This window comes from Somniosus microcephalus, chromosome 32, assembly GCF_052327205.1.
Source record: "Somniosus microcephalus isolate GS21.2 chromosome 32, FLI_Smic_1.0, whole genome shotgun sequence".
Taxonomy (NCBI): domain Eukaryota; kingdom Metazoa; phylum Chordata; class Chondrichthyes; order Squaliformes; family Somniosidae; genus Somniosus; species Somniosus microcephalus.
In genome coordinates, this window is record NC_141018.1 from 21,175,864 (window position 1) to 21,183,173 (window position 7,310).

The following is a 7,310-nucleotide window of genomic DNA, read 5'->3' on the forward strand; positions in this document are numbered from 1 at the left end:
TGAAAGGGCTCTCCTATGAGAGGAGATTGAGCCTATTTTATAACAAAAATAAAACACCTGGCATCAAAAGACAGAAGAAGGAGAACTTACAAAGCTGATACACGAAGCATTAAAGTCCATTCTGTAGGTATTGCAATAATCCACCAACGTTAAACAGGAGTTAACACGCTACACCTTCGACAATCACCTCATCGCTATTTTGCACAAAAGTGCAAGAAAACCAGCAATATATTGCCCCATATAAGAGTTATGTTGAAAAAACCTACCTCTAAAATTGAATCTTAACGGAAATACTAACAACAAAGTGCATCACCTCTTGCAATAAGCTTAGTGTAGGTAGACTGGTTTTCAACAGTTCTTCACTAATTCACTCGGAGTAATCAATTCACAGCTCGAACTTGGTCGACCAGCATTTTATAGAATGGAGGCTTACTTTGAGCGGGAAAGGGACAAAGTGAGGAGAACAAGCGATTGGTCGAAAACACGAGTTGAGGTTTTGCAAAAGGCAATCGCTTCTCGACTGGAAGAGTTGCATAAAGAATAAACGTTACAAATTTGCTTACCAATACAAAGGGGGGGAAATCACACCATGTACTAACTAGAAGCTCCTGCCCTACAGTTTCATTGTAGAAAATGAGTCAAGGAAACTGACTGGTCCTCCTGCCATTTATTCCTCGCTCCCATTGTAACAAACGTCATTTGATGTTGCGCCCTTCTGATTGGAAAGTGGTCGGCCCTGGGTCCCCATCAATGAGTCTCAGCTGGTCTCAATTGACTGTTCATCGACTCATCCTGGCCACCATCTGATCAGTTGTTGCAGAGTGCATGGGCTTGGCACTTGAAGAATCTACTGTTAAATGACATGTTCCCATCCAGTCACTTGTTTTTTACTCTTTCAAATGTGTTTCAATATTTCGATTTGCTGTTCCTCTTTTGGTAAAACCATAAATTTAGACAGATAAAAACTGTAAGTAAACCATTAAAACTGTGAATAAACCAATAAAACTGTAATAAACCAATAAAACTTCAAATAAACCTTAATAATCAAATTAAAATTTGGTTCTCCAGCCCAATCATGCACTCCAGTCCCCGCGGCGCCCACCGGTCACGAAAGTGATCTAGCGCGCCGGCGGACACCGCGTGCTCCAGCTCTAGGGCCACCCGGGCGCGAACATGGCCACGGAAGAGAGGGAGGCAATCCGGCCGGACGACCCCTTCGATTTGCTGTTCCTCTTTTGGTAAAACCATAAATTTAGACAGATAAAAAACTGTAAATAAACCATTAAAACTGTAAATAAACCAATAAAACTGTAATAAACCAATAAAACTTCAAATAAACCTTAATAATCAAATTAAAATTTGGTTCTCCAGCCCAATCATGCACTCCAGTCCCCGCGGCGCCCACCGGTCACGAAAGTGATCTAGCGCGCCGGCGGACACCGCGTGCTCCAGCTCTAGGGCCACTAGGGCGCGAACATGGCCACGGAAGAGAGGGAGGCAATCCGGCCGGACGACCCCTTCGATTTGCTGTTTGAGCTCTTACAAACATCCTGTGAAACGATTGGTCCGTTGATTTTGACTGACGGGTCAATTTCCAGGCTGGAGATGGACTTTGCTCATTGGAACTAACTTTACTTAATATAGTCCATATTCGGATGAACAAACGCACGCATGCACGCAGGTAGCCTCCCTCTCTTCCGTGGCCATGTTCGCGCCCGGGTGGCCCTAGAGATGGAGCACGCTGTGTCCGCCGGCACGCTCGAGCTCTTTCGTGACCGGTGGGCGCCGCGGGGACTGGAGTCCATAATTAATCTGGGCAACCAAATTTTAATTTGATTGGTGGAGGGCTCTTTAAAAGGGTTATTGGTTTTTTTTTGTTAGTTAATTTGTGCACTTGTTTTTTGGTCGAATGAAAAGAGAGGACTTTGCTCATTGGAACTAACTTTACTTAATATAGTCCATATTCGGATGAACAAACGCACGCATGCACGCAGGTAGCCTCCCTCTCTTCCGTGGCCATGTTCGCGCCTGGGTGGCCCTGGAGCTGGAGCACGCGGTGTCCGCCGGCGCGCTCGATCACTTTTGTGACCGGTGGGCGCCGCGGGGACTGGAGTGCATAATTGGGCTGGAGAACCAAATTTTAATTTGATTATTAAGGTTTATTTGAAGTTTTATTGGTTTATTTACAGTTTTATTGGTTTATTTACAGTTTTAATGGTTTATTTACAGTTTTTATCTGTCTAAATTTATGGTTTCACAAAAAGAGGATGCACGCAGGTAGACAAATGACACATATGCACGCACGCAGACATGCACAATGGAAGTTACGCATGAGCGAACGAACGAACGGAGGAGTGAATGACTGAATGATTGAGCGATGCCAGTAGGACTGGCGTATACGGGTTCTTTCTTTTCTTGTTTTCTTAAATAGTGGCAGTTTGTACTGTAAACATTATTGATTTACCTGTAAAAAAAATTATTGTTTTTATATTGTTGACCATAAAGCTGTTTTTGAGGCTTTATCCTTTTTATTGTGGTCAATGAATGTAATGGATCTACTATGTAACTGATGAGTTGTATAAGGACTGTTGTACTTGAATGTTAAATTTCTTTTTTAAAAGGACAACAGGTAATACCAAGCAAAAATGAAGAGTTACTAGATTGCCAATAGAACTGGCGTTAAATTGTTTCTCACTATGGGTACCTGTACTGTTAATATTGTTGATTTTTCTGTAAAATTTACCACTGCATTTGTACTGTTAATCCTAAAGCTGTTTTTAAGGCTTTGTTTTATTATGGCTAATGAATGTAATGGATTTATTATGTAATTGATGAGTTGTAACAAGTACTACCATATTTAAATAAATATGTTTAATTTAAAAAAATTGAAAAATTATAGTCCATATTAAGCAATGGAAATAGTTTAAAAATACACAGTCCACTTTGCGGCCAAACTGATTTTTCCCATGATTGTGTGTGTTTCTAGGTTGAATGGGTGCATGTAACAAATACAATTTAGGCCTGGCTAAGAAAGCCATCAATTGGTCCAGGCAGCGGGCGGTCAAGGGGGTCGTCCGGCCAGATTGCCTCCCTCTCTTCTGCGGCCATGTTCGCGCCCGGGTGGCCCTGGAGATGGAGCACGCGGTGTCCGCCGGCACGCTCGAGGACTTCCGCGACCGGTGGGCGCCGCGGGGACTGGAGTGCATAATTGATTTGAATAACCAAATTCTGATTTGATTTCTTAACATTTATTTAAAGTTCTATTAGTTACAGTTTATTTGTTTATTTTTTGATTGCTGCTACCAAAAGAGGAACAAATACAATTTAGAGGATGCTTTATACATTTACACTAATAAGTCATCTTATCATGGAAAGTTAACAGGCAGGTACAGCAAGCAACTTGGAAGGCAGATGGTGTATTAGGGATGGGTTTCTTGAGCAGTAAGTAACTGAACCGACCAGGGGGCAAGCAACCTTAGATCTGGTCCTGTGTAACGAGACAGGATTAATTAAAAATGTCCTAGTAAAGGATCCCCTTGGAATGAGTGACCATAACATGGTTGAATTCCATATTCAATTAGAGGGTGAGAAGGTTGGATCTCAAACAAGCGTGCTAAGCTTGAATAAAGGAGACTATGAAGGTATGAGAGCGGAATCGAGTAGAGTGGATTGGGAAAATAGATTAAAGGGTAAGATGATACATGATCAGTGGTGTACATTTAAGGAGTTATTTTACAACTTCCAAAAAATATATATTCCACTGAGAAGAAAAGGGTGTAAAAGAAAAGACAGCCATCCGTGGCTAAGTAAAGAAATTAAGGATAGTATTCGACTAAAAACAAGGGCATATAAGGTAGCCAAATCTAGTGGGAGGATAGAGGATTGGGAAAACTTTAAAAGACAGCAAAAAATAACAAAAAGATTGATTAAGAAAGGGAAGATAGATTATGAAAGTAAATTAGCAAAAAATATAAAAACAGATAGTAAGAGTTTTTATAGTTCTATAAAAAGAAAAAGGGTGGCTAAAGTAAATGTTGGCCCCTTAGAGGATGAGACCGGGAAATTAATGGTGGGAAATATGGAGATGGCAAAAACACTGAATGAATATTTTATATTAGTCTTTACAGTAGAAGACACTAAGAATATCTCAACACTGGACAAACAGGGGGCTAAAGGGGGGGGGGGGAGGAGCTAAACACGATCAAAATCACTAAGGAAGTGGTACTCAGTAAAATAATGGGACTCAAGGCGGATAAATCACCTGGACCTGATGGCTTACATCCTAGGGTCTTGAGGGAAGTGGCGGTAGGGATTGTGGATGCATTGGCAATAATTTTCCAAAACTCCCTGGACTCGGCAAAGGTCCCAGCAGACTGGAAAACTGCTAATGTAACACCCTTATTTAAAAAGGGAAGTAGACAGAAGGCTGGAAACTATAGACCGGTTAGCCTAACATCTGTGGTAGGTAAAATTTTGGAGTCCATTATTAAGGAGACAGTAACAGGACATTTGGATAATCATAATTTAATAGGACAAAGTCAGCATGGTTTTATGAAGGGGAAGTCATGTTTGACAAATTTGCTGGAGTTCTTTGAGGAAGTAACATATAGGGTGGATAAAGGGGAACCAGTGGACGTAGTGTATTTAGACTTCCAAAAGGCATTTGACAAGGTGCCACACAAAAGATTATTGCTTAAGATAAAAAATCACGGGATTGGGGGTAATATTCTGGCATGGATAGAGGATTGGCTATCTAACAGAAGGCAGAGAGTTGGGATAAATGGTTCATTCTCAGACTGGCAATCAGTAACTAGTGGTGTTCCGCAGGGGTCAGTGCTGGGTCCCCAACTCTTTACAATCTATATTAACGATTTGGAGGAGGGGACTGAGTGTAACATATCAAAGTTTGCAGATGATACTAAGATGGGAGGGAAAGTAGTGAGTGAGGAGGACATAAAAAACCTGCAAGGGGACATAGACAGGCTAAGTAAGTGGGCAGAGATTTGGCAGACGGAATACAATACTGGAAAGTGTGAGGTTATGCACTTTGGCAGGAAAAATCGTAGAGCAAGTTATTATCTTAATGGCAAGAAACTGGAAAGTACTGAAGTACAAAGGGATCTGGGGGTCCTGGTGCACGAAACTCAAAAGGTTAGTATGCAGGTGCAGCAAGTGATTAAGAAGGCCAATGGAATGTTGGCTTTCATTGCTAGGGGGATAGAATATAAAAATAGGGAGGTATTGCTTCAGTTGTACAAGGTATTGGTGAGACCGCACCTGGAATACTGCATACAGTTTTGGTGTCCATACTTAAGAAAAGACATACTTGCTCTCGAGTCAGTACAAAGAAGGTTCACTCGGTTAATCCCGGGGATGAGGGGATGGACATATGAGGAGAGATTGAGTAGATTGGGACTCTACTCATTGGAGTTCAGAAGAATGAGAGGCGATCTTATTGAAACATATAAGATTGTGAAGGGGTTGGATCGGGTGGATGCGGGGAGGATGTTCCCGATGATGGGTGAAACTAGAACTAGGGGGCATAGTCTTAGAATAAGGGGCTGCTCTTTCAAAACTGAGATGAGGAGGAACTACTTCACTCAGAGGGTGGTAGGTCCATGGAATATGCTGCCCCAAAAAGCTGTAGAAGCTACATCATTACATAAATTTAAAACAGAAATAGACAGTTTCCTAGAAGTAAAGGGAATTAAGGGTTACGGGGAGCAGGCAGGAATTTGGACATGAGTCTAGGTTCGGATCGGTCATGGCCCTGTGGGTAGCAGAGCGGGCCCAGGGGCCGTGTAGCCTGATCCTGCTCCTATTTCGTGTGTCTAATTCTGTTAGATTCAGGAGATGGTTCTGTGATAGTGGATTGGCGGTTAGGATCAGATCAGCCATGATCTTATTGAATGGCGGAGCAGGCTCGAGGGGCCGATTGGCCTACTCCTGCTCCTATTTCTTATGTTCTTATGTTCTTATGGTATGTTGGCCTTTATTGCAAGGGGCTTGGAGTACAAGAGTAAGGAGTACAATTGTACAATACAGGGCTTTGGTGAGACCACACCTAGAGTACTGTGTACTCTTCTAATGGGCACATAAACAAATAGACTGTAACTAAAATAACTTTAAAACTTAACAAATTAAATTAAAATTTTGTTGGCCGGGATGATGATGCACTCCAGTCCCCTCAGCACCCACCGGTTGCGGAAGGCCTTGAGCGTGCCGGCGGACACCGGATGTTCCATCTCCAGGACCACCCGGGCGCTGAACATAGCCACGGGAGAGAGGCGGGGCAGTCGGGTCGAACGACCCCCCTCGACCGCCCGCTGCTTGGACCAGTTAATGGCAACTTTGGCCAGGCCCAGGAGCAGTCCTATGAGGAGATCCTCCGAACTGCCCACTCCCACCTGCCCCCCCCCCCGCCCCCGCACTAGGTGACCGAATATCAGGAGTGTGGGACTGAAGTACAGCCAAAAATCGAGGAGCAGCCCCTTCAAATAATGGAAGAGGGGCTGCAACCTCTCACACTCTATATATACATGGAACACGGACTCCTCCAGGCTGTAGAAAAGGTAGGCGGCCTGGAAGTCCGTGAACCTGCTTAAAACCATATTGCACGGGACTGCTCCGTGCAACACCCTCCAGGCCAATAGATAAAGGGAGGACTCCCGCTTGGAGAGCCCTCCATTGGGGAACCCCACCTCCGCCGGACAGCAATGGAGTACTGTGTACAGTGGTGGTCTCCTTACCTAAGGAAGAATATACTTGCCTTAGAGGCGGTGCAACAAAGGTTTACTAGACTGATTCCTGGGATGAGAGGGTTGTCCTATGAGGAGAGATTGAGTAGATTGGGCCTATAATCTCTGGAGTTTAGAAGAATGAGAGGTGATCTCATTGAAACATATAAAATTCTTAGAGGGCTTGACAGGGTAGATGCAGGAAGGATGTTTTCCCTGGCTAGAGAGTCAAGAACTAGAGGTCACAGTCTCATTATAAGGGGTCGGCCATTTAGGACTGAGATGAGGAGAAATTTCTTCACTCAGAGGGTTGTGAATCTTTGGAATTCTCTACCCCAGAGGGCTGTGGATACTGAGTCATTGAGTATATTCAAGTAAATAGCTGACCCCTTATTCTGAGACTGTGACCCCTGGTTCTAGACTCCCCAGCCAGAGGAAACATCCTCCCTGCATCTACCCTGTCCTTTCAAAGTTTTAAAAGCTTGGATCAAGTCATATATATTCTCTGGTTTTACAGTGAGAGCAAATTCTTATCCCGCTGTTCATTGATTCAACATTTACGCACCTAAGGCC

The 7,310-nt window shown here is 43.4% G+C and overlaps 1 protein-coding gene across 3 annotated transcripts in view; it reads right to left on the minus strand.

Moving 5' to 3' along the window:
- LOC147097332 (uncharacterized) overlaps positions 1–674 on the minus strand; it is a 47,909-nt gene extending 47,235 nt beyond the window's left edge. The window contains exon 1 of one of the 3 annotated variants that reach the window (XM_085972213.1): positions 564–674. The gene's annotated coding sequence lies outside the window, so the exon portion shown is untranslated. The other 2 variants (XM_085972212.1, XM_085972211.1) reach the window with 2 other exon arrangements.
- Positions 675–7,310: the final 6,636 nt, after the last annotated feature.